Source organism: Sturnira hondurensis, unplaced genomic scaffold (assembly GCF_014824575.4).
Source record: "Sturnira hondurensis isolate 20B ecotype Veracruz unplaced genomic scaffold, ASM1482457v3 Scaffold0006849, whole genome shotgun sequence".
Taxonomy (NCBI): domain Eukaryota; kingdom Metazoa; phylum Chordata; class Mammalia; order Chiroptera; family Phyllostomidae; genus Sturnira; species Sturnira hondurensis.
This window is the reverse complement of record NW_028079480.1, coordinates 2,091,861-2,119,364: the sequence shown is the minus strand read 5'-3', so window position 1 is coordinate 2,119,364 and position 27,504 is coordinate 2,091,861. Positions and strand designations below refer to the sequence as shown.

The 27,504-nt window shown below is 53.2% G+C and overlaps 1 protein-coding gene across 1 annotated transcript in view; it reads right to left on the bottom strand.

Annotated features, from left to right (window-relative positions):
* Window positions 1-27,504, bottom strand: part of SLIT1 (slit guidance ligand 1) — a 152,122-nt gene that overhangs the window by 98,197 nt on the left and 26,421 nt on the right. The gene's annotated exons all lie outside the window — the stretch shown is intronic.

Genomic DNA, 27,504 nt, shown 5'->3' with positions numbered 1-27,504 from the left:
AGAGGAGACAGAGATCTGGAGATTTCTTTTCATTTTATATGATTTTTTCCTAATCAATTTTTAAAGCAGGTATTAAAGTTTCAATAACTCTGAGACCTGGGTTTTGCTCTGCTTAGACGGGGAACATCCTGCCGGTGTGGAAATGAGATGCGGTTGATGCGAGAGTGCTTTGTCACCTGTAAGGACTGCACGCGTGCAGAGTGCTGTTAGCACAAAGTCCCACCTGCAACACAGGTGTTTCTCCGAGAAGAACAAAGCCACTCGAAGGTGTGGGCGGGCACTGAACTGGGATGGGGTGCTGCCTGCTCCCCACGTTCGCACCACGTTCTCCCCAGAGGTGTTTCAGGAGCCACTGAAAACGGTGGCGTCCAGACTGGCCTCTGCCTAAGAGGTCTGGGGTGGAGGTGGGGAACCAACAACTCCTCAGAGAGAATTTCACCTGATGAGTCCACTTCTAGGCCAGAAGCTGGCTCCCAGACAGCAGCACTAAGAGACAGCTCTGGGTTTGGCCTTGCTGCCGGACAGATGCCGCACCAGGCTGTCTGTGAGCACCGCTGTGCAGCCGGAGCAGGCATGGTTCCCAGGCTCCCTCGTCCCCACCCTGGGACCCACTCAGCCAACATCTGTGCAGTGGATGCGTGAGTGGCTGTAGATGACGACGACCCAGGGCCTCGGAGACTGTTGGCTCTGGCAGGACGTTCTGAAAGCCCCTGAGCCTCACATGCAGATGTGACTTGCTCCAGGCCCCCAGCAAGAAGGGATGGGGAGGCGAGGCTCCAGCCCAACACCTGTGACCAACGCCTTGCGCTCCCTCCCCTGCCCGTCCCCTGAGTAAACGCAAGGGTTGTTCCAGATCCCATGCACTGCCAAGCACTCCTTTCATCACCACCATGCTCCAGCTTTAAAGGTTTTTTTAAGTTGGTCTCCATCTGACATTTTTGTTTAATTTATTTTTGGAGAGAGGAGAAGGGAGGGAGAAAGAGAAAGTGAGAAACATCAGCTGAGAGAAACACTGATTGGCTGTCTCTCCTACGGGCCCCAAACCGGGGACTGAACTTGGAACCCAGGCATGTGCCCTGACCAGGAGTCAGACTGGTGACCCTTCGCTTTACAGGACAACATCCAAACAAGCCACACCAGCCTGGGCTCCCTCTGACATTTTTGTAGAGCATTCTGACCCACCAGAGACTTCAACTCCGACTTATAATTTTAAAAAAAGAAAGGAAGGGCCCATTGCTGCTGTCCACTGCCCATGCGTTAGGCGATGTCTGTCTAGCCCCTACTGGAAGCCGAGAGGGGTGGCTCACTGTCTGCAGAGGCTATGCACTCAAGGTCTCCCCCTCGGGGTCAGACCCCTCCACCCATGCAGAGCAGCCCTGTGAGGGTCTCATCTGCAACCCTGTGCTCTGGATACGAAGATGGTCCCAGGGCTGAGTCGGCTCGTCTCCGTGTATGCAAGCTCCACTCTACAAAGGGGAAATCGGGGGTCCCAGGTGTGGTTCTCCACACTGCTCACCCTCAGCTGGGAGGCTCTGGGTAACTCCTGTCACCTCTCTGGGCCTCAGTTTCCTTATCTGTAAAGTCAAGATCTATCTTATAACCTCTCTCAGGTTCCTTCTAGTTTGATTCCTCAGGCATGAGAGGTGACCCCCAAAGACAAAGATTTCCAATGAACTGAGAAGCAACAGCCCTGAACATACCAACTCCCACACGGGCCTCACACAGCAAACGAAAAAGCCCCTGGGAACCCACCACGCTGTGTGTGGATGAGCCCTGTGCTCTGTCGCGCCCCGCTCTCACACTCCTTCTTGACTCCTCCTTCCCACACTGCATGAGGTCAGGCCCACCCTCCACCCCGGCCCTGGTCATCTCTTTCAGGCCACGATCCATATTGTGCTCACGCAACAGATCTCCACAGTCTATGGCCCTGTCCTTCCCTTTCTACACAGAGTCTGAGCCAAAGTCCCAGGGGGCCCTTCATTGCATTTGAGAAACAAGCCTTTCGAACAGACTCATGTAATTGTGAAGATGGGCCCAGCAGTGTTCTCACACACCTGGCACAATGCCTGCCTCAGGCAGCTCTGGCCCAGTATGAACACACACACACACACACACACGTGTCCCAAACCCTGCTCCTCTTCAGTGAAGAGTGTGCATCCTCCAGCTCGCCTCACCCAAAGCTCTTTCACCTAACTTCCCAGGGCGCCGGCCCCCTCTGTGACTCAGGTTAACACACTCCCTCCTTCCGCAGCCCGCAACCCGCATTGTGCATGTGAGAGCCATAAAGTATTACAGCAAAGAAAGGCATGCCTGGAGCCCGGAGCTCACCGCCCAGGGCTGATGGCGGTTGCTAAGAGACAGAGGATGCCCAGCTGGAATCGTGACTGAGGTTTCTTGTTTGTGCAGGAGCAAGATGAAGAGGGAAAGAGAGGACATGTTTTCTGTGATGAATTTCAGCCTCCACCAGATCCTGCCGGAGGGAGAAAAGATTTCTCTCAGGATTAGACCCAACGATGTTCAGTCTCTGCAGCCTTCCAGCAGCAGAAAATGCTGCCTGCCCCATTCATTCCCTATTCCTTAAATACACGCTCTGAAACACTAAGCCACAGAGAGAATAAAAATTAGCCATTCTATTTACTAAGGTATGGGGTTGTGGGGGAGTTCGAGTCCAACCCGTGGGCTCAGACCACATCCCTTCAGTCTGGGCTGCTCAGTTTACTGCTGTGTCTTTAAGCAAATCACTTCACCCATCTGTGCCGGTTTTCATTTAGGTTAAGTGGAGCTCATGTAAGTCCCTCCTCAGTGTTATGAGGATTCAGCCCGGGAACCCATAGAAGGTGCTTAGCACAGCGCCTGGTTCTCAGTTAGGAGCCACAGATGCTCACTTTCACTGACCGCATGGTCAGGGAGAGTGTTTCCAGGGCTCCTTACTGTACCACAAGGAATCTGAGCTGCGAAGGGTCCAAACCAGGAGTCCCACGGTTGACTCGCATTGGGAGCTGCCCCGTCGTCTCTGTCTCCCCTCCCCTGGGAGAGGCAGCAGACACCCAAGAGGTAACCTCGAGGCCCTGTCACCTCAGCCACTCTGCTCTCTTCATTCCCCGAGAGCCCCACCCAGCTGCACCACATCAGGCCCCGGGAAACAATGGCACAGAAACAAGGGGACCCAGCCCTGCCCCCCACCCCCAGGCTTACTACTGATAAAGCCCACACGTGTCCCTTCACAACGGGGTGCAGACTCAGCCCCACAGTCGCCAGCCAGACCCTCGGCCAGGACTAAGGCCACCTGTCTCCTCAAAACCACAGAACCCCCCCCCCTCTTCACTCAGGCCGCATGGCCAACCCACAGGCTTGCCTGGTGGGCCTGGCCCCTAAGTCCCAAAGAGGATGGAGGCAACAAGAAGAGGGGGAAAACTCCTCCAGGAGTGCAGGAGGCAGGCCCGAGGAAGAGGATGTGGGGAGAGGGCGGCGGTTTGGACAGCACCTCAAGCCAGTGGATGAGCAGAGCTTCTGAGTCCTGGATCAGGTGCATGGTGGATTTATCTACATAAAAACCAGGTGCAGTATGGCGCTCCTAAAAAAAACCAAACACAGAATTGCCATTCTACCCAACAATCCCACTTCTGGGTACATAGGCCAAAGAACTGAAAGTAGATACTTCTACCCCCACGTTCTCGGCAGCATCATTCACAACAGCCAGGAGATGGAAACAGTCCGATGGGTGTCCCCAGTGGGTGAATGGATAAACCCGACGCGGCCCGCGCCACAGTGGGATACCGCTCAGCCTCAAAAAGGAAGAAAACCCTGTCACGTGTCGCAACGCAGATGAACCTGGAGGACGCGATGCTAAGTGAAATAAGCCCAATACAAGACAACGAATATTGTGGGATTCCACTTATGACAGGGAGTCAAATTCACGGAGGCAGAAGGCAGAATGGTAGCTGCCAGGAGGGCGGGGTCCCGGGGGGGAAACGGGAGCTGTGACTGAGTGGGTGAGCGCCGGGGAAGACGGACAAGCCCCAGAGGTAGGTGGTGGTGACGGCTGCCCAACAATGTGAATAAACTTAATGCCACTGAACTGTGCACTTAGGGTGTTTAAAATGGTTACAGTTATGTTACACATATTTTATTTCCCACGTAAAAAAGCAGTCTGGCATTGGTTTTCAACATAATCAGTTAGCGGCGCCCTTAGCACAGTGCCGTCCTTGAAAAAACTAAAAGAACAGGACATTTGGGAGCAGCACAAAAAATCCAAGAGAGTGAGTTATCACCTGTGAAATGGAAACTTTTGAGAAACACCCTTTGAATAAAGCTCACTGGGCACCCCAAGTCCCACGTCCGCCCAAGCGGCCGCAGACGGGTGAGACAAGGAAGCAGAAAGAGATGACAGGTCATTTGCTGAGCAAGCCGCGTGGGTGCCAGGGCACAGGTGCCACCGGCAGCTTCTATGCAGACAGGGCTCCGAACGCCCTGCATCATCCCCAGCCACGCCACCTCCCTGATCAGGGACTCCTGGATTTTTTAAGAACTTATATTCTTAGCAGAAAAACTGGCCACAATGGTCCCAGCTCTACCGAAGTGTTGAGAAGCTTAAAAAGAATAACAAGAGAAAACACAGAGCAGTGGTAAAGAACATGAACTGCAGAGCCAGGCTGCCTGGGTTCAAAGCCTGGCTCTCCTACTTCTAGTGTCGGAGCTCAGGCAAGTTACTTCCCCTCCCTGAGCCTCAGTTTCACCACACGTAAAATAAGGGTAACTGCCTCGCTCCAGAGGGTGCCTGGGAGGACTGCGATGCTGTATGTCATGCATTCAGAACAACATAGGGCACGGGGAAACCCCACATCCGCACGGCTCTGCTGACCGGTGGAGTCCTGGCCATTCTGCCAGAGCCTGGGAGTCTAAGGACATTTCTATCTTTCTTTCTTCTTACCTGGATTTGCTCAGGAAACATGCCCTGTGGACTGGAAGCCCCTTCACCCCCAGCAAAGGAGCCCAAGTTTGCTGCATGGACAGGACCTGAGCCACGTGGACAAACTCAGGCTGGGTCGTCAAACTGCATGTGGCCAGGACGCTGACTGGAGTCTGTGGCGCCCAAGCAGATCCAGGCAGGTGGGGGCAGCCACGTGGACAGGCTAGGTGAGGGCATGTCGATGACCATGACCTTCCCACGTCCTTCTGCCATGAGGGGCCGCCCAGCCAGAAACAGCCTTTCCCATTCTGTGCTGCTGTTCATCCAAATCCCAGGAGGCACCTCCAAACACCCTTTTCAAATTCTGCCAGCGTCGTCTCTCACCACACACACTCTTGGCACAAACAGATCCATTCAAGCAGCTAATTCAAACAAATTCTGCCTGGGCGCTGGCTGCCTCGTGTGGACCGGAAAACACAAACGAGGCCTCTGTTCAGGCCGCGCCCACCCAGCCCTGGAGGAGGGGCGCATGGGCCACGCCTCTCCACATGGCCACACGGCCAACCACGCACTCACCACACTAAACAAGTGTTCGTGGCGACCACGCTGTGAGCCAGGCACTGGACAGCCCTGCAGACAGCAGATGCCCGGCTGCCCTCTGGAGCCTGTGACATGTCCAGAACAGCTCCTCCAAAGTGCCTAGAAGGCAGAGAACTTTGGGGGCGGGAGCTCTAATCTTCAACATTCTAGACTATTTTATGTCCTCCTTCACATCCCATCTTCTGTTTTACCAGCAGTGATAATAGTAAGGGCAGCTAATCTACACTGAGAACTTGCCCTGCTTCAGGCACTGCTCCAAGCTCTTTCCTGATCCCTTTATTTGCTACAACGAGCCTATGCGGTAGGGCTTGTTCGTGCCCTCGTGTTACGAAAGAGGAAACCGAGGCAGAGAGGTCCTGCAGCATGGCCCAGCTGGGACCAGGAACTCAGCCTGGCCCCACATGCACCCTGTTAATGGCTACACAAATGTCACACGCAGAATTGTTTTCACCAGTTAACTGCCCACTCCCCCCCGCACACACACACACACCAATTTTTAAGTAAAACTTAAATGCGGGATGATTGCTCCAGCTGGCCCTGTGGCCACATGCCCAGACTGAGTCCCACAGACGTCCAAACCCTTAGAAATTCAGGTTCTAGGCACTGTGACCTAAGGTCTGCCCCTGCCTCCCACATCTCCCTCCTCGGTCTTCCCAGACCCTGCCCTCCATAGCCTCTGGCCTGGCCCCTCTGCAGGCTTAGGTAACCCCAGTTCCCACAGAGGCCGATTCAAAGGACCCCTGCAGTGCCAGCCCCTGCCCCTCCCTCCGTGGTGAAAGAATTTAGGATTACAGCGTGCCTTGCTTGGCTGCCCTCCCCAAGCTGACCCCTCCATTTCCCCAGGACATCCTCCCAACCCAGGCCTCAGAAAGTCCTCTTGGTTCCTTGAGCCTCAGGCCACCTCCAGAGCTGTGCTGTTACAGGGGCCTGTGCCACAGCCCACAGCCTTGTACCTGAATTGCCCATCTGCACTTCCCCTTGGCTCCCACCCCAGGCTGCCAACCCAGTGACCAGGCCATTCCCTCCTCCCCTGTCTGCCTTCTGGGTCCCCTCCCTAAACTGCACGCTATGATTACACAGAACCTAACGTACCAAGTGCCCCCTCACTGTATTTCCAGGGTCACACACACAGTTTTCCATTGTGTACTTTCCCTAATGGATGTCCTAATGGATGTCCTGTGACCACTGGGCTGGCCAGAGCCGCCAGGTGGTACTGGGGAGCCCTGTGCCTTTGACAGGCTGCACCTTGTCAACCGGCCTGTGTCACGCACTCCCAAATCCCAGTCCAGCCCCTGCCCTGCCAGAAGGAGGACCTTCTTCACAAGGGAGTGTGGCCACATGCCAGACAGCAGGAAACAGCTGAAGGGGAGCGTCTCTGGTGGACAGGAAAGGAATCATTGCCGGTCCCCCTTCCAGGAGGCCTTGGGTGCCCAGATCAGCGGCAAGGAAAAGAGTCGCCGGTGCCTATTCCCAGGTCGTAAAGGGAATCTGGGGGAGCTGCAGAAGTGGGGAGAGCCGTGTTCAAAGCAGCATTGCTCCCCACAGCCAGAGGACTTAAGCCACCCATCAATGATGCGTGGATGAACCGAATGTGGTAAATTCAGAGTGGAATGTTAATCTGCGTTAAAAGGGAAGAGAATTCTGACACCTGCTACAACGTGGATACACCTGGAAGATACTACGCTAAGTGAAATCAGTCAGCCACGAAGGACAGACACTACACAGTTCCATTCACACGAAGGCACCCAGCGCCGTCTAATTCGGGAAGCCCGAATGCACAACAGTGGTTGCCGGGGCCTGGGGGGCAGAGAAAAGGGGGGTGTTGTCGTTTAATGGGGACAGTTTCAGTTTTGCAACATGAAAGGTTCTGGGGAATGGCTGCAAAACGAGTGACGTGCCTAACACCGCTGAGCCGTGAGGACGGTTAGGGCGGTAACTGTCACGTGTGTCTCTCCACAGTGGAAAATCTAGAAAAGAGAATAGACGTGTGTGAGAGCCATTTACAAGTAGGAGGACACTCACCTATCTCCTCTCTGCTCACTCTACGTCCCATTTGCGAGAAGCCGTTTGGGGTGGGAAGTATCTGGTTATGTCATGAACCTGCTAAAAAGCGACGCCTCCACTCTGTCCCCCAGCCTCCTGACCCCCTGCTCGTCAGTGGGTCCCCTGAGTCACTCTGATTTGCCATCATATTCGGACACCCTGGCCCTTCTATCTCAAATTGGAACAGTCTCTCTGCACTTGCTGGGCTCTGGGGCCATCTGGCCAGGGAGCAGTGGGTCCCATTAAGTCCTCCAGCCTTTCCCGAAGCATCATCAGGCCCGAGGCCTGGCAAGGCCCCAGCTCCCAGCAGGCGGGCCTGAACCACGGTCTGACCCCTCACGGGCCTTCTGAAGTCTCCGAGAGGCTAGGGCGGCGCCACTTCCTCTCCCCAAAGGGGTGCGTTTGTTCAGCTCTGGTGGGGGGCATCATTAGCCTGCCCGTCTCATGCCTCTTGCCTCATCCTGCCCCTATCATCTCCTCCCCCTGGTCCCCGTGTCTCTCCACTGTCGTTGGGAACCACCGTTGTGTGACAAATGACACAGGAGGTCCTGGGGATGCCATTTCATTCTGTAGGCATTATTGCGCCTGACCTAAACCCGAATACCCAGGCCCCAGTCTCCAGGGTGACACCTGAAGGCCCCAGTTTCCTGGCAACGGGGAACAATGGCCCCTGGGAAAAGCACACACAGTTTGGGAAAGGGCAGCCTTTTTTCTCTGCGCCCCTGGGTAGGCTGGGGAGACTCCTCTCCTGCCGGCGGAGTCCGGAGGGACATTCGAGCCACAAGGGTATGCCCACTGCCCCACCCCAACCCTGAGCCGCAGGAAGTCTCCCAGGCCAGCCAGAGCTCACCCACCTGGGGCTTGATTAACAGCCTCTTAATGAGACAAAAGCCCCTTTGAGGGGACTCACCGCCTCTCTTTGCCCCTCCACAGCCCTCCACTCCAAACCTGAACTGCCCTTCGTTCCCAGGCTGACTCCGATGTTCCCACCTCTGTTCTGGTGACCTCTCAGGGTCACCTTTTGCCTGCAAGTGACATGCTCTTTCCCCTTTGAAGACCCAGAGTGGGTGCCATGAGGAGTGATGAGTGCACAGGCACCTGGCAGGGGTCACCACATACCGTCATTCTCAAGACCACTTTCCGGTCCTGGAGTGCCGCCCCTTTCCCAAAGGAAGCAGAGAACCACAGCGGCCTGAATGAGACCAAGGAGGCCCCCAGGCTGACCTGGGCCCTTCCTCTCATGCCCTTCAAACTGCAGATGCCCAAGAGGGCTGGACTTCATGGAGTGGAATGATGACCCCAGGTCCTCACAGCCCCATGGAGCCCCAAGGAGGGCCTCAGAAACCCCCTCTCAAAACCAGGAACTCTGTAGTGAATGCTAGTATGTTGCCAAGGTCGCTCGCTGTCTGTGAAATAACTCTTGCCTACACACTAGGAAAAGGGGGTCCCATTTTTTTAAATCCACTCGAGTACTGCTCCTCTGGAAAGTTCCTCTGACTGAAACCCACAAGGCAACTTCTGCAACGTCAATCAACTGCATTTTGAGTCATGTTCTTCTTTTCTTTTTTGTTTTAGCCTCTAGGACTCTGGATTGCCTCCCACCCCGAAGAGGTCAGGAAGGGAGGAAGGGCTTTGGCTCCTCTTTTGCAAATGGGATATTTGCAGGAGAGTCGAGGCCAGTGGCGTCACAGACAGGTTCTGCCACAGCCGGGACCGGGAGGCAGCAGGGCGCTCACAGCTTAGCCATGCTGGTGGCAGAGGGGGCCGGGAGCAGCGGTAGGAGCTCAGAGCCCAGGTTAGAGGGACAGTGGGTGCCTAACCCAGAGGCACAAGCCTAGTTCCAAACCACAGACAAGGGAAAGGACGGGCAGCCAATGAGCTACAGTCAGAAGACACCAAGGCCAGGGATGTGTTGAAGCAGGAGGGCGGCATGTTCTCTGGGGTGCTGGTGAAGGTGGACCGAGACCCCAGGTGTCTTACATCTGACCTTCCTGTGCTGGACAGACACACGATCAGACCAAGCAGCTCCAGTGAACAGGCAGTCAGAGGGCAGGGCTCAAGCACCCGTGGCTGGGAGGCCTCCTGGCTCCTCCCTCCAGCCCTGCCCCACCCCAGCGCCAGGGCCTCTGTTAGAGCTCCCAGAGATCTGCAGTCCTTCCCTGCACAGCTCTTGTCGCTGCTTTGCTACTGACCAAAGCATTTGACTGCTCTGCTTCTCGGCCAGCTAAAATTTGAACAGAACTTCTTCTCTAGTGCACATTGACCCCCATCCACAACAGGACGTACAGGCTCTGCAAAGCAGAGATCGCATCCTTCTTTTTCTCACCATTGTTCCTCCAGAGGATAGAACGAAGCAGGCACAGAAATATTTGTTAAGTGTGTTACCAATGAAACATCTGACCCAAAAAAAGCCAGAGGCCAACAGCTGGCCCACAGAGCCCTGTGTCTGCAGACTTACAGGCATGAATTTGACTGGCACCCACTGCAGATGGCTAAGAGCCTGCAAAGCACATTGTCTAAATAACGTGCTTGGGGCCCTGGCTGCTGTGGCTCAGTGGACTGAGCACAGGCCTACAAACCAAAGGGTTGCAGGTTCAATTCCCAGTCAAGGCAAATGCCTGGGTTGCAGGCCAGGTTCCCAGTAGGGGGAGCACTACAGGCAACCACACATCAATGCATCTCTCCCTTTCTTTCTCCTTCCCTCCCCACTCTCAAAAATAAATAAATAAAAATCTTTCAATAACTTGCTTGGGACTGTGTTCCCCTCCCCACCCCTTGCGCGCATGCCTATGTTTTCATTCGATGGTAACACAACAGCCAGTTAACCTGTGTCTCTGAACACTGAGGCCCAATGTCCATGCACTGTAGGGCCCTAGCAGCTTCTCCCTGGGACAGTCTGGAGGGACCAGGGATCCCATCCTCCTCCCAAGGAGGGAAGCCCCTTGCAGACAGCAGTGGACCTGAAGGGCCAGGGCAACAGAGCAGCCGCTGCCCTCGAGAGAACCGACACTGACAGAGACCCAGGCCCTATCTTCCCTACTCCTCACTCCCACCCCCCAACAAAGGTCTGCTTTACCCCCACTTTACAGATGATGAAATAGGTTCAGGAGGTTACATTGCTGGTCCATAGTTATGTGGCTAGAAATGGCAGCAGTGGAACTTGAACTTGAAGCCCTCTCTCAACACCCCAGTGTACTGAGCGTACATGGAGGATGAGAGGCAGAAATCCCTTCACAAACAGGAATCAGCAAAGGGAGGCCGGGGTGAGTTTGATGCCTTGGGAACTGGAGCAGCAGCGAGGACGCCCAGGTGGACAGCTGTGGCTTATTGGGCAGCAGGGAGACCTCGGGACGCAAAAGGCCTCAAACCTGAAATCTGAGCAGAGGTAAATCCAGGCAGGATGCAGTCAGCTCAGGAGCACCTTCCACTTCCCGGCAGCTCTCCCTGAGCCCTGCGCTCTGGCCTCTCACTGACGGGCTCTGTCCCCAGAGGGGCTATTTGGCCAGGGAGAGAGGGCTGCAGAAGCACATTTAATACCACTGGTGCGTCCTGCCTGCTGCTTCTGAAAATGGCTCGGCCGGGACCAGGTTGGGAGTGGGTCTTTGGCCCGCGGTGCTTCCCTTAGGCATCTTAATGTATAATCCTATTTTGTCTGCCATCCAGAAAAACCCCCTATGAACTGAAGCGCCACACCCTGGGATGGTGATGGCCGAGAGACACTCCAGGCCCTTGGATGGATTCTGAATCTCTGGGGTCCTCAGGGTGATGGGGTTTAATATTGGATGGAAAGCTAGGGCTGGCTAGCCTAAGGCGTCAGCACCTGCACTTGGCATTGGTGAAGAATAAAGGATGGGGACCCACTCCTAAAACCATACCCTGAATAAAAACAACCTTTCTCCTTCTTAAATGAAAACTGAAGGTGAACCCTCTCTGTTGGACTTCCACAACACACGGCAGGCACGACCTGCACACCCTGAGGGCTGCCAAAGCTGCAAAATGAGCAGAAAGGAGTGACGTGCCCACAGTAACAAAGACCCCAATTCTGAGCTTGCAAGATCTGGAGGTACATGCTCGGTATATAAAAGTCAACACTGCACCCTCGGGGCACAACATGACATGCCCCAGGGCGGGAGCTTGGAAGGTGTCTCAGCCCCATGCCAGCTGATACTCACAGTGGGGTTGGGGACTGGAACAGATTGACCAGGGCTGAGCCCTCCCTGTTAGAGTCAAAACGGATAACTGTCAGAGCCGCAACAAAGCCTGATGCTCTCCGAGTTAAATGAGCTGTGAAGACCGGCATCCTTTTGACCTGGACCAAATGGATGTCCAGGGAAGTCAAGTAGGAGAAAAGAGAAGCTTTTTGCTGACTAAGCTCCAGTCCCCTTGCTCAGCCTTAAAAACAAACACATTTTTACTTCGTTTCTTTAAAAAGAATGCTTTCCTCCTCCTAAATAATAAAGGGGATTCTTCACAGAGCCCCGCAGTCAGGAGACATTGACTGAAGCACAGAGTCGTCACGCCTCGCTTCTCTCATTGGGAGGAACTCCACCTTGTTCGCTTTCTACACCCGGTTTCCAGAACCTCGGTCCCACCGGCTGCCCAATTATCTTTGTGTGAAACAACGACAAAATCAAACTACAAATCATCAAGAAACCATCTGTGGGGATTTTGCTTTAACGTATTCCAAGAACAGAACAAGGCTCAGACACATAACGGGGAATGAACGTGCAGGTGTTTCACTTTCCTGCCCTGCGCCCCCTACTGTTCAGGAGGCTGGGGCTCCACTGTCAGGAAAAACAGAACCGTAAGGTTTCTTGGTGGTTTACTCCATCAAGCATGGGCCAGAATTCTTATTGATTCCCAGCTCAACAATTTAAAATAGTTTCTTGTTGTGCCCTTTTTCCAGATGAGAAAACTGAGTCTAAGCAAGATTAAGCAGTTTGCTCGGGTCAATCAGATAGTAACTACCTGAGCTGTTGGACTCCAGAGTCCAAACTCTCAACTTCTGTGACGTCTGATTCTCAACTCTGTTCATCTTGGTGGCACCAGAAGATGTATAGAAAGTCCAAATGCAAACGGCAGGGAGCACAAAGACTTCCCCCAGCCCTCCACAGGCCTCCCAGGCACCTGCACCCTCAGAAACGCATGCTGGCACCTGCGAGCACCTCCACCATCAACAGATGGCGCATCCCAGCAAGGGACCACTCCTGCAGGGAACCCCGGTGACAAAGCCATTTGCAGTTCTGTGGTCGATGTTCACGCCGCCAGTTGTCCACAGCCTTCCCCGAGGGACTACTGAGGTCTCAGGCCATGTCCAGCTGTCTGCGAAAGAGGCTATTAAAAATCATCAATAAATGAGTCCCAGCCTTCATTCACACAGTTTACAGCAAGGACCTGCCCCTGCCGAAAATGATTTCTTGTTCTTTGTTTCCCATCGATGGAGTTAATGATTTGTAGGAAATTGATTTGCTTTCCAGTTGCCTTTAGAGATTCACAGGTGCAGTGACCCCATTTCGGTGTATCTGAAACAGAAGGTGAATAGTGTGGGGAAGTTCCTGTTTGAACAGCTGTGTGACTGATGTATGTGCATTTGTCCCTGTGAAATATGATTTTTCATTCCTATTAGTCCCTTGGTTCTATTCACATTCCGTTTTCTTTCTTTCATTCCATGGGCACGGGGACAGAAAAGGCCAGGCTGCAAACCAGCCATCAGGTTCTCACAGCTCACGCCTATCACCCACTTGAGAAATCAGCAACCACAGAACCAGCGCTCAGTGCTCCAGCCAAGCCCTTCACCATATCTAATGCATCCTGCTATCCCCACACCGGACAAAGGACTGCAAGTGGCAGGCTTGTGATAAGCTGGCTTAGTTGGTTGGAGCGTCATCCCATACACCAAAAGGCTGTCGGTTCAATCCCTGTCAGGGCACGTATGGGAGGCAACCAACTGATGTTTCTCTCTCTCTCTCCAAATCCATAAACATATCCTCAGGTAAAGATTAAAAAAGAAGAAAACAAAACAGCGAAGTGGATTTTGATCTGTTTATTTGTGCATGCGACATTCTCTTCTTTATAACCTTCAGGACACATTCAGGAAGGGAGAGAAAAGGGGTGCCCCTGTCCCCAGGCGTGTATCTGGAGAGTTAGTGCAGGACTGCCACGTTCGATGGGGGCACTTTGGGATCCTCTCTTTCTAGGCTTCTGCTGTGGGCGAAATTCTTAATCCAACTCACGATTGATGTTTGCAAAGCAGCAGCTGGCTTCAGGCACCTGAGTACTTGCAGTTTCCCCAAGCGAGCAGCTCTCTGGAAGGGGGTAAGAATTCTGGAGGTGGCCTTGGCCTCCTGAGCGTCACTTTCTTTCCCCAGCTTGGCAGTGAGGACCCAGGGCCTGGCTTGGGTCAGGTGGCTTGACCAACTAAGCCACCTGGCCAAGGCTGTTTCATTTGGTTTTCTGAGAAAAGAATATGACCTTGATAAAAAATGGTTGGTCTGTGACAAAAATTTCAAACTTGCACCCACAAGCCACCATGCTGGGCTCCAGGATGCCACGGTCATTCAGGAATCTCATAGAACTTGTGAAAGTCCAGCTCCAACTACTCGATGGCTTCCTCCAAAAGCTCCCAGGTGATAAATACTGTCCCCTCAGGACCTGACATGTCCCGTGGAGTCTCCAAGAAGAGGGGGGCAGAGCTCTGGGGCAGTGAGCAGGAAGTCCTGGGGTCCGGGAGCCTCCACCGAGTACCTCGGGGGGTCCTCGAGGTCAGTCTCTGTGTGCACATGTGGCCTTGGGCCCTTGGCCCCAGCACTCCTGAGAGTTGGCCTGGGTGCAAAGTCTCTCGCAGGCGAGTAGGTGAGTGCCCTGGGGTGACAGCAGCCACACAGGCCGGGGTAGGAGGTTCGCGCAGGGTCACATCACCCCTCCACTGCTCACGCGCGATGGGAGCCTCTAACCTCCGCTTTGGGGCGCTGGCTTCTGCAGATTGCCCTCCTCTCCCCGGCCCTGCGGGCACTCCCCCTTCCATCCATCCCCGACTCAGGCCTCAGGCCCGGGAGCCAGAGCATCTATGGGAGGGTGAAAGAGTGGCCCCTGTCCCCCTGCCAAGGGGGATGTCACGCCACCAGAATTTATGTGCCAGCTTTCTTGTACCAGCTTTTCCCAGGTTTCCTCCCCACCCATTACCACCCCATTAGTTGCCATGTGTTTTCCCCTAACTGTCACCGGCCACACTGCCTCTTTGTCACCCTGTGACGTTCTGGCCCACCCTCCCCAACAAGGGGCTGAGCTTCAACTCCCAATTGTGAAATGTTTCCTCACTCGCTCCTGTCCCTGCTTTCTCCTCTTCCAGGGCCCCAGACCCTTTAGTAAAAGGCACCCACCGAAGGGCATTCTCCACTCTGTTTGCACAGCACGAGGGGCCCCCAGTTGCCCGGGGCCCCCAGTTGCCCGGCGCCCCTCGTCGTCCATGAGCACACTTCCCCTTCTTATTGGTATTCAGTCAATACCTTCCTTTTCTGACCCTTCCCTGCTTGGCCTCCCAGATCTACCGACAGAAGGCCCTTTGTTGAAGCAGCAGAGGGTGTAAACACCAGGGCTCCGAAGACAACGCCTGGACTTCAAAGGGGAAATGAGTCATTGCTCATCGGTGGGGTGGGCTGGGGGCTCTGGGGAAAGCCCCTCCTCTGAGCACCTCCGCTAAGGACAAACCTTCTGTGTCCTGTTGCAGATCAGACACTATTTCCAAAGCTACTCATTGATTTTTATTGTTCCAAATTTGACACAAAAACACAAGCCAGAATCTGGGGTCTGGTAAATATTTTGTTGCAGTTTGCTGGAAGCACTTTGCTGTAAAGGGTAGCTTCCAACACGGGGGCTTGGGCTAGAGGCCTTCCAGGCTCCCACCATCTGCCAGCCTCATGCATCTGCAAGCAGATTATCCACCCCAAACACCATTTGGACCAGGCCTCTCCCCTGCTTGCAAGTCCTCCGAGTGCCCCTGATTAGACAGCTCTGCATCTAAAGCCACCCAAGCCCATCAAAGCCAGGCTGCCCCATCTCTCAGGCACACAGGCCTGCCACACTGGGATCCAGCCCCTCCTTGAACTCTCCCAGGGACGTGGTGACGCACAGAGCAGCCCACAGCTTGGCAGCTCCCTCCTCAGGAAGCCCGCTGTGTTCAGAACAAAATCCGTTTCCCCACACCTTCCACCCACAGTACCCAGTTCTGCTTCTGGAGCGAACACAGATTTGAAATTGCTCTCAGAGTTCCTCTACATTTGTTTTTATCACACCAAACAGCCCCAGGCCCCTTGACTATATCTCATATGAAACAGTTTCCACCTGGCTCCTAATGTTAGTTGCCCTTGTCCACTGTAGGTAACTTTCCCCACAACCACCTACACTAAAGCATAGATCCCGCTACAAAACACTGTTCCCTGCATGTGCTCAAATCACCACATATTAGAACAGGCCTGTCCCCTCCCCTGAAGAGGGCGCCTCGACTTCACCAGCTCAGCCTGAGGCTGCTACCTCCACTCTCTCAGCCACTTAGCCTTAACCCTCGCCCCATCCTCAGCTGGAAGCCCCAGGCCCCGTTCACAGCGAGCACCGCCAGAGCAGGCCTTCCCATTCTGTGCTTCAAGGTCATGATCGTATTTATCACATTTATGTCATTTTACCTTATGACTCCAGCCCAGTTCGTGGAGATCTTCCTCCGTCTTACTCTGTCATCTTGGGCACATGGCCACCCCTGGCCATTTTGTGCCACCTGCAAACCTGCCCAGCATGCCTCTGCGTGCTCATCCAATCCAATAATAAAAATGATAGAACAGGGCCCAGAGACACTGATGACTGGTCCAAGGTGTCACTGCCAGACGGAGACAGAGCCAACCCTGACACAAAGTGTCCTGGCTCCCAGGGCTCATTTCCATCGCACTGAGCCAAGGAGCCCCAAACCCCTCAGAGTGCTTCCTCCCAGGCCCTCTCCCACCCCCACTCCCACTGGCCCATCCCAAGAGGCCCTTTACAGACAGGAAAGTCTGGCTTCCTGGAAAGCAGATGGGGAAACTGCCACCTGCCTGAAGCATCTTAGTTTGCTGGCTTCCAGCAGCTTCCTGCACCTACGCCTCTGTGCTTCTGAAGGGAGTCTCCTGAGTAGCCCACCCAGCAAACCAGGCCAAACAGGACCAAGAGGCAAGAAGGTGCTGGGGGCCACTCCTTCACCAAGCCGCCTGGGGAAAATGGAAGAGAACAAGGGGGCCCACAGAGATTCTGGAGATAGTTCTGAACCTTCGGAGGAATCTACGGACAGTTTCAGCCTTACGGCTTCCTAGAAGCAAGGCTCTCAGATCTGTCCTGGAAATACGCTAATGACCAGGAAATACACTAATGACCTGATTCTGGCACATACTCCTGCTCGGAACACAATTCTAGAGAGTCTCACCGAGATCACTGGGCAAACAGGTCAAGGTTAGTGTGACGGTTCCTAGTGGTCAAAGCTACCCACCAAGGAGCCGCCTGTCGTGTAAAGTAGCAAGCTCTCCATCATCACCAGTGTGTTCATGCACAGGTTCATCCCATTTGAACCCAAAGTCTAAGGTCCTGGACTCTCTCTTCTGCTGTGACAGGTCCCTTGTGCTTCCAAGTAAAATGCCATCACTGGACCCCAAAGAGCCAAAACAATTTTGACAAAAAAAAAATTGAAGAACTCACGCTTCCTGATTCAGAAACATATTTTAAAGATGCAGTAATCAAAACAATGTGTACCTGCATAAAGACAGACGAATAGACCAATGGAATAGAACCGAAAGCCCAGAAGTAAATCCTCACCTATATGGTCAAAAGATCTTTGACAAGGAGGCCAAGACCATCCAATGGTGAACGGACAGTTTCTTCAACAACTGAAATTGAGAAATCGGATTTCTACATGCAATAGAATGAAGTTGGGCCCTTATCTTACACCATATTTAAAAATTAACTCAAAATAGATCAAAGACCTAAATGTAAGACCCAAAAGTATAGAACTCCTAGAAGAAAACATATGGGGAAAGCTTCATGAGATTGAACTTGGCAGTGATTTCTTGGCTATGGCACAGGCAACAAAAGCAAAAATAGACATTTGGGACTACATCAAACTTTAAAACTTCTGTGCATCAAAGGACACAGTCAACAGAATGAAAAGGCAACCATGGAATGCAAGAAGATACCCAAAACATTTTTAAAAATTCTTATGTCTCAACAAATCTTATGACCCCAAAAATCAAATTACCTAATTTCAAAATGGACTAAGGTCTTGAATGGACATTTCATTTTTAAGATTTTACCATACATTTTTAGAGAGAGAGGAAGGGAAGGAGCAAGAGAGGGAGAGAGACATTGGTGTGAGAGAAATATCGCACGGTTGCCTCTCGTATGTGCCTTGACCTGGGACTGAACCCGCAACCCAAGCATGTACCCTGACCGGGAATCAAACCAGTGACCTTTCACTTTGTAGTATGACACCCAAACAACTGAGTCCCACCACTCAGAACTGGAGTGGACATTTCCCCGAAGATTACCTAAAAATGGCCAAGAAGCATATAACAAGATGATCAACATCACTAATCACCAGAAAAATGAAAATCGAAGCCACAGTGAGATATTGCCTCATACACATTAGTGTAGCTGCTATAAAACACACAGAGAGAAAACCCGTATCAGTGAAATGGTGTAGCCACTAGGGAAAACAACATGGCGGTTCCTGGAAAAACTAAAACCGGAGCTGCCATGTGACCCAGCAATCCCACTTCTAGAGACACACAGAGCCAAACAGAGGGCCTGGAGGAGGCTGCACACTCGCATCCACGGCAGCATCGCTCACAACAGCCAAGAGGCAGAAGCAATCCAAGTGTCCGAGACAGATGAATGGGCGAACAAAACGTGGTGCATGCACACCTGGACTGTCATTTGGCTTTAAAAAGGAGAGACATCCCGTCCCATGCTGCAACACGGATGAACTCTGAGGGCTTTATGCTGAGTGACATAAGCCAGTCACAAAAACAACAAATACTATGTGACTCCACTTCTGTGAGGTGCCTAGAACACTCAAATTCAGAGACAGGAAGCAGAACGATGGTTACCAGGGGCTGGGGTGCAGGAAATGAGGACTAGGTCATGGGTATAAAGCTTCAGATTTGCAAGATGAAAAAATTCTGAAGCTCCGATTACTGAACTTTTTTTTTAAGATTTTATTTATTTATCTTTAGAGGGGAAGGGAAGGAGAGAAGGAGAGAAATATCAATGTATGATATGTATGTATCAATGTATGACTCACTCTCGTGAGTCCCTCAGCTGGGAACTGGCCTGCAACCCAGGCATGTGCTCTGACTGGGAATCGAACCATGATCGTGTGGTTCGCAGGCCCGCACTCAATCCACTGAGCTACACCAGCCAGGGCCGACTACTGAACTTTATACTCAAAAATGGTTAAGACGAGAGGCAGGGCAGCCCCAAACTGGGAAGGACACAGGGGAACCTGGATTTCAATGAAGCAGAATTGAGCTAGAGATATACCAGCAAAAGTTTGGGAGCCTTTAGAAATATCAATACCACCCATGACTTACACATGACACCCTCTGCTGCCCCTCTGGACTTCTGATGACAAGATTCACCTGAAGTCCCAAAGTCATAAAACTATGTGTATGTTCTAGGAAGGACTTTTGAGGCTAAGAAGCGTAACATTCAAGTTAAGATTAGATTAAGCAGAGATCGATCAAGAATTCATAAAGAGGTAATACACCATCTCCAAGTGTTTATTTCTTTCAATCTTGCCCTTACAGTTCATGAATCTAAATGTAATGAGTTTCAATCCACATTAATATTCCTGTCAAATTAATCTAATAAAGAGCTCTACATTATAGTCAGCTCCTGAGGAATGCATTCAGAGAAAGAAGATGTAGAAATTCTTTTCCCATTTGTACGAAGTCATTATCTCATCTACCACCTATAAAACCAAAGAAAGAAGAGACAGCATGAGCAAAACTCTCCAGCGACAGGCTGCGCTGCCTGCCAAAGTCAGAGCGAGCTCGGGCAAAACACAAAGTGAGGGAAGAAACTCTGTCTCGCACAGAGAAGACAGGCAGTGAACGGAGGGCAGGCCCTGCGCGGGGACCTGCGCAACAAGGGGACCACGAGGCCATCAGGACCCTCACCCCTGCTCAGCCTGGAACCTCCTGCTGAGGCTTTGAGGAGACAGGAGCCGAGAAGCCCACCAGCCTGGGACAACCCATGTAGACGTCTAGGACAGCAGATTGTCCTCTACTGCCCAAGTAATGTGGCTGGATGGGGCATGTCCACCCATCCCTCCATTGCTTCCAGGAGGAGGGTTGGGGTGATGATGCTGTATTCAAAGCCCCTGCACTGGGTGCGCCATAAAAACCACTGTAATCACCACAACAGCCCCGCCCCATTTCACAGATGAGGAAATGGGTGCAGAGAGATGAAACACCTTGCCCAGAATCCCCCAGCTAATCAGTAACCACAGTCACTGGAGGAAAAGAGAGGACTCAGTGCCGAGGACCTACCCCAATGGAAGAGCTGGGAGAGGTGCCCAGAGGCGCCCTTGTTAGGTGGCTCAGGGAGCTGCACGGTATGTGCGCCACTCCGCAGCCCTGGGCCGGGAAGGGCCAGCCGGGGCTTCCGGACTCCTGTCCTCCAGGGGAAGTGTGGTGGACAGAGTAATGGTCCCCAAGATGCCCATGTCCTAATCCCTGGAACCTGTGAACATTACCTTGTGTGGCAAGGGGGGCTCTGCAGATGCGATTACATAAGAATCATTTCCCTGTTCCCTCACTGGGCTCACTGGTTCCTCCCTCCCTTCTTTGGTTTCTGAGCTCAGACCTTTCCACTGGCCCAGCAATGGTCTTGTCTTTCTCTGCTTTTCTTTGTTTTCCAGATGTTCGATGCCATAGCAAAATTATTTATATAGTTTTTAAAATAGCTTTTAAGATACCCTCACTCTCCTGAAAGTTACTCACAACAGCACCCCCCACCCCCATGCACACACACTCTGTTCAGAATCTTCTGGAGGCTTACAAACTCCGTTTGTTCCCCGCTGATTTTTGTAATGCTCTCGGAGAGGATGGGCAGCTTGTCATTCCTCTGAGTCCTTATAAAGCTTCCCTAGCAGGGCTCATTCTTTGGGGGGGACCCACCGACTGCCGTCCTTCCAGGCTCCTTCAGACCCTGCGTGCCCTGTATCTGTGAAGGCCTCTAGGGCTCAGAGGCAGCCGGTGTGGGTGGGGGAAGCCACAGGCCAGTGGCTGCGGCCAGGACATTAATCCACACTGGGAACGTCAGCCAGCTCTGGCACGGGGGGTGTCAAGCTCAGGCCGGCTGCCCTTTTCTGCAGAGGTTCCTGGGCCGGCCCAGCGGGACACTTGCCTTTTTCACTTGAGCCTTGACAGCAGGCACAGGCTTAATGATTGGAAAGCACTCTGGCTTCTCAGAGTGCTCCGTAATTGCCAACTCGTAATCCCCAAATTGTTCTCTGCATCGATGAGAGAGGTGGAGCTTCTGCCCTCGGTAGCGTCTTTGTTAGCGTGACTCTCACACCGAGGCGGACAGCCGCTGTGCCCGCAGAGGGGTGCCCTGCAAGGACTCAGCAAGCATGCTGGGGCATGGCTTCTCAAAGTGTGAGCCAGATAAAGAGAAGCTTGGTCATAATGCAGATTCTTGGGCCCTTCACACCTGCTCACTCAGGCACCCAGATCTTAGTGCCCTGGAATCTGCATTTTAATCACCCCTCACCCCCCCAGCTGACTCTCATGCTAATTTGAGGTCTGATGGTGTAGAGGAAGGGGCATGGGTCTGGGGTCCGGGACCTAGGTTCAAGTCTCAGCTCTGACCTGTACTGTGTGAGACCTCAGCAAGTCACCTAATACTCGACTCACAAGATCTAGGTATTCCCTAAAAAACTTCCAGGAGTTTCAGGTCAAATCCGTTTGGGTGGTGCAACACCTACATGCCCCCTAGGGGATTGATTTATAACACACACACACACACAGGTAGATTTAAAGGGGCTGCAGGCCCCCGCAATGGAGAAGTCTGTTCAACCCAGACTTTCCCACATTGGCCAAGCGAGGAGCTTCTTTCTCTCATGAATGACAGAAACATCTCACAGATTTAGTGTCTCTTGAGGGGAAGCACATGAAATCCCTTTCTGGGGAAAGAGAAGTCTGGAGGGTGAGCGACTGCATCCTGAGGCAGCAGTTTTGGCAGGAAGGAGGCCCTGGACGAGGGAGGGGAGGCCACAGGCGCCCCATTCCTCATGCTCAGGGTCCTCGGCTGGTCCAGTTCCGCAGAGCGGCTGCCTGGAGTGGACTTGTCACAATAGCGAGGTCACCTTCCTGCCTCGGGTAATTTCCCTTGGAGGCAAGACATCCATTTTTAACAGCTCTTCATTTCAGCGGAGAATGCCCTCCCGCCTCTGGTGGGGGCTGGGGACCAGGACGGGAAGGCAGGCTTTGTTCTTCTGACCAGTGCTGACAGTTTAATTAAACCCAGCCCAGGACGGGGTCAGCAGGGTCAGGCATTCTTCAACAGGGCTCCTGCAGAATACCACCTCCCTGCCTCTCCAGCCACCAGGGCCCTGTTAATGAGTTATCCTGGTCCTTCCAGCAGGGATATAAATAAGGGGAAATAAGTGCCCTGGGCTGCCCTGAGTCCCCCACCCCCACCCCTTCCAGGCCCTGCACAGACACAAAAGCCCAATCTTGTCAGGACACATATTGGTTTCAAGGCTAAAAAGGAGCCCGGAGGAACTGGGTTTCCAGAAGCGGCTTGTGGATGAGGAGGGAATACAATCAGCAGGAAGACAGATAGAAAAGCAGCAGGAGAGACCCCTCCCCAGAGCTGGGAGGACAGAGGCGTGGGGCGGAAGGGGCCCACACTCCCTGTGCTCCGCCCCCAAAGCTGGGTGAGGACTGGGCTGTACTGCTGTGAGAGGAGCAGCCAGGTTCCAACACGGCTGGGCCCTGGGGGCATCCATGAAACTTCGCCACGTGCTCAGGTACTGCAGCTGACCCCACACCCAGCTAACAGGCCACCAGGCTACAACAGCCTCCAGCAGGACGGGCGGCTGGGCCCAGCCAGTGAAGCATCTGTCCCTCATTCTAGTCCAACCTGCTGGTAGGTCGGAGAACAGCTCTCAAAGAGCACTCCCCAAAGAGCTCTGCAGCCCTCACCTCCTGGAGAGACAGCGCCCCGCCAGCCTCTCACACGGCTGTCACCCCAGTAGTTCCCAGCACCTAGAACAGTGCCTGGCCCACGGGAGGCCCCCAGTAACTGTTGGGTGAATGGGTGAACAGGTGGTGGGTAGGCAAACAGAAAGGGGGAAGGGGTTAAACGTGGGTGGGTGGGAGGGCGGCTGTGGGATGGGGGCAGAGCTGGGCATGTGGGCAGGTCTATATGTGGGTTGGTGGATGGGTAAGGGAAGGGTGGAAGGGCAGGGCTGGATGGGTACCCGGGGGTTGGTGGGTGAGTGGAAGTGCGGATGGATGGGCAGATGGGCAGGTGGGAGTTGTAGGGGGGAGGACACGGAGGATGGAGGGGTATATGGACTGGCTGGTGGTTGGTAGATGGGTAAGTGGAGTGCAGATGAGTGGGAGTGTGGACAGGCAGCGGATAGATGGCAGACAGGTAGACGGGGTGAGGGACAGGTGGGGAGATAGGTAGACGAGTAGGGAGCAGGTGCAGGAGGTGGATCGATGCCATGGAGGCATGAGCTCTAGCCTCGGACAGCCCAGAGTTTACATTGGCTCGGCCCCTTGGGCCCTCTGAAGCCTCTGAGCTGGGCGGAGCCCTCGGTCAGCTTCCTGAGCCTGCGCGACGATGCGCCCAGCCACACTCCAGCTGCTGCCTGCATGCCAGCCAGCAGGTGCCTCTGTGGGTATGCTTAAGCCTCTCATGGAAAACACTAAAGCCTGTTGGGGGAGATCCCAGCGAAGCAAGGGGATAGTCTGGTTAAGAAAGGTGAGGCTGAGTTGCCACAAGAAGCAGAGGCGTGGACAGGCCACCAGCAGGGGACACATGCTCAGAGGGAGCATGCAGGGCAGCCTGGGCCACCTCTTCGGGTCAGGTCGGCCGCCCTCTGGGGCAATGCCCAGAGGGGTTAGGGGTTCACCTAACATTTCCTGAGCACCTACTATGTGCCATAATGTTTGCATCTGACCTAAGAGCAGGTCGTACCTCCCTTTAACCTCCACAACAGCCTGTGAAGTAGACAGTATCTTCACTTGATAAAGAGCGAACGGCTCAGCAGGGACCGAGGAAGCATCCCTGCTTGGCAAATCTGGCATTCATTTGAGCGCAAACTATAGAAACTTTTCATTGCTTATAAAAACAGGGAGGTGTTGGCCATAAACATGCCAACACATGCTCTTACAGAACACCTGGGAAGCACAGAAGAGACAAGTCGCCTGCCACAGCCCCTGGTGGCATCACAGTCATTGTGTGTGTGTACATTCTTTGGGGTGATTCGTTTAGTGGTCATACTGTCTGTACAGTTCTGCAGCCTGGTTTGGGATGTCACAAACATATGCATCACTTTACGTCTTTCCTAAAGGCCATTTTTTATGATGACACGAAGATTCCATCAAGTAGGTATAGCATAGTTTACTTAACCATTCCCCCAAGTTTAGACATTTCGGTTGTTTCTACACTCTTTACAACATTCAATATTTCAATGTAGAAATACTCTATATGTCAGTATTTTAAATAATGCTGCATAGGACAAGTTTGTGCCAGGCTTTATTATTTCCCAGAATAGAGTCCCCAACAAGATTTCTAGGTCAAGGTCTAAGCCCCTTAAGGACCTTTGCAGGCCCGGTGATTAATTCCAGCCCTGTTGCCAAGCTGCTCTGTGGTCCAAGGCAAATCACCCCTCTGGCCGATAGGTCCTACGTAAAGAAAGAAATGGGCAGACGAACCCAACAGCAGGGGCAACACTAGTGAAGAATAACCGGTCACAGGACTTTAACTCCTGGAAGCTACACAGACAAAAGCAGCTGAAACGTGGACCTCAGCACCTGACAGACTGCGACTACACCTTACCCTGCACGTTTGGTCTCCCCCAAATTCGTTTTCATGCTGATTCAGCATAACGGCCTCTGCAGGGAAGTCCCCGATTTGCTCCAGATGGAAAGAATTAGTAATGGATCTCTCGAAGGGGAGGGCAGGTCAGCAGGTGACAGACCGAACAGCTGAGCACTGCCTTCCCTTCACCCGCTTCCTAAGGGAAGGGGGCCCCATAATGCGACTGCAGGTGATCCCACCAGCTCCCGCACAGCTCATTGGCCCAGGGTGATCTCCTGACCCACCATGAGCCAAGCGGATTCTCTTCCCCAGCAATCCAGAGTTGGACCTGAGACATTACAGGGACCTGAGCTCTGAGGCCACGGAAAGTAGGAGGGAGGAGTCAGCACCAAGGCCAACCGAAGGCACGGTGTAGCTGAGAGGTGGCCCACACGCAGGACACAAGTGTGCAGGCAGGAGTGGAACAGTGAGGTAGATATTTAAAAAGAACTTGAAACACCCCTCGCACTCACTCCCAGTCCCAGCTGTACCTCACTTCCTGTCCCGGGGAGCCAGTGGGTCTGCCGGTTGTGCCCTTACGATAATACCCATCCCGGCCGTTACTTCCCCAGCCTCCAGGGGTGGACGAGGGGAGCAGCAGGGACGGTTCCGAACCAAGAAGGCCTGACTGCTCCTCAGCCAGACCAACTGGGAGAGTCAACAGAGACGTTTTGGAATGCTTGATACTCAGGTCAATAAAATAAGGGAGGAGGGGGTGGGGCAAAGGTGAACAGATAAAGAAGCTGTGGCAAACTTCCGGTCATGATGGCGGTGTAGGCAGACATGGGTCACCTCTTCGCAAAACCACATCAAAATTACAACTAAAATACAGAACAACCATCACTCAGAACTGTCAGAAATTGAATAGAAGTCTGACAACTACGAAGTTAAAGAAACTACATCTACCCAGACTGGTAGGAGGGGTGCAGATGCAGAACAGGCTGGTCCCACACTCACATGTGATGCATAAGAATTTGGGAGGGGTATCTCGGGAGCAAGGAGGCCCAGCCCCACATCAGGCACCCCCAGCCCAGGGTACCAGTGGCAAGAAGACAAGTCCCCACAACTTCTGGATGCAAAAACAAGTGGGGATTAAGTCAGTGGAAGACACTTCTGGAGCCCCAAACAGTTCTTATAGAACCCACACACCGACTTACTCAGACTCAGTCCCTCTGAGCTCCAGAACTGGGGTAGCAGCTTGAAAGGCACCAGCGGCATAAAAGGAGGAACTGCTCATCCAGGTGAGCAGAGGCCATTGTCCCTTTTCTAAATCCTCTCCCCACAGAGCTGGCAAGCTGGCACCATATCTGAGACTCCGTCAACCTGGCTGACACTGTTCTGCCCCACCAACTTACAGGCCCACCCATGTGGCTTTTCCATATGAATGGCTGGTCTTGGCTCTTGCTTCACAACTTCCTAAATCTTCTCAAACAAGCAGCAGCTAGCCTCGGTAGGCCCCAGGCCTGGTATTAGCAGCAGCCAGCCTAGATTCACAGCTTGACTTCACCTGGGAATCTCCAAGCCCAGCACAAGTAGCAGCCACCTCAGATTGCTTTATAGCTCAGGCAGGGTGGCTCTGAGCAAAACACAGGTGGGGGCTGAACTTGACCTGCAAGACCTGGGAAATCCCAGGGCCAATGCACCCAGTGGACAGCTACTGACCACGTCGGAGCACCAGCACCCTGGCCCCACACAGTGATCCTCGACGGAGGTTGGTGGTCAGTGGTCACAGCCAGTCCCTGCACCTGACTGGCCTGGGTAAATTCCTCCCATTGATCTGCCAAAGCAGCCAAGACTCAACTACCAGAGGAGGGTGTACTCAGCCCACACAAAAGGTACTTCTTGAGGACCCAGCTTGGGGAAGAGGGGAGGCTATGTCACTGGGCCCTACAGGTCACTTACTATATCAGGCCACACTACCAAAACACGGAGCCAAAGCAGCTCTGCCTACTACATAGAAACAAACACAGGGAGGGTGCCAAAATGAGGAAGGGCCCAAATGAAAGAACAGATCACAACTCCAGAAAAAGAACTAAACAAGTGAGATAAGCAATCTATCAGATGCCGAGTTCAAAACACTAGTTATAAGGATGCTCAAGGGACTCGGCAGGACCTCAACAGCATAGAAAAGAGAGGCTGGGGGTGAGCCTTCAGCTGCCAGGGGAAGAGAGGGAAAGCAGCCACTGGGTGTGCCCGGCCCTCTGTCACAGACAGCTCTGGCCCAAAGGAGGCAAAGGCCAGTAGAAAGGGTGGTCGCTGAGGGTCACCGTGGAGAGGCCTCCAGTCCAGGAAAAAGAAGAACAGGAAGTGACCAGAGAGACCGTTGGAACTCACTAAACATTAGAGTTCCATCTTAAGGACAAAAACGTGAGGGCAGGGTCAGGTGACAGATTCTGGGGCTGCCCAGAGACCACGGGGCTTGTCAAAAGGTCTGGGGTTCATGACAGAGGTGGAGAGAACTGGCCCCTCAGTGTGCAGGTGGCCCCAGGGTGCCATCTCCCACCGAGCCCCTGCCCTGCTGTGTCTATGGCACCCCTTGCTGCTTTTCCCCCCACTAGGTGCTTCCGATAAGCTTCAGGGAGGAACCAGCAGCCTGGCATCTCACACTGAGCTGGCTGTGGTTTTTTGGGTTTTTTAAAAACTTTTGTCATATTTTCTAAATAGTCTATATTTAACTTTTTTAATGTTTTATTGGTTTATTTTCAGAGAGAGGGGAAGGCAGGAAGAGAGGGACAGAAACATCAATCATCTGCCTCCCACACACCCCCAATCAGGTACCTGGCCCACAACCCAGGCATGTGTCCTGCCTGGGAATCGAACCAGCAACCAGTTCATAGGCTGGC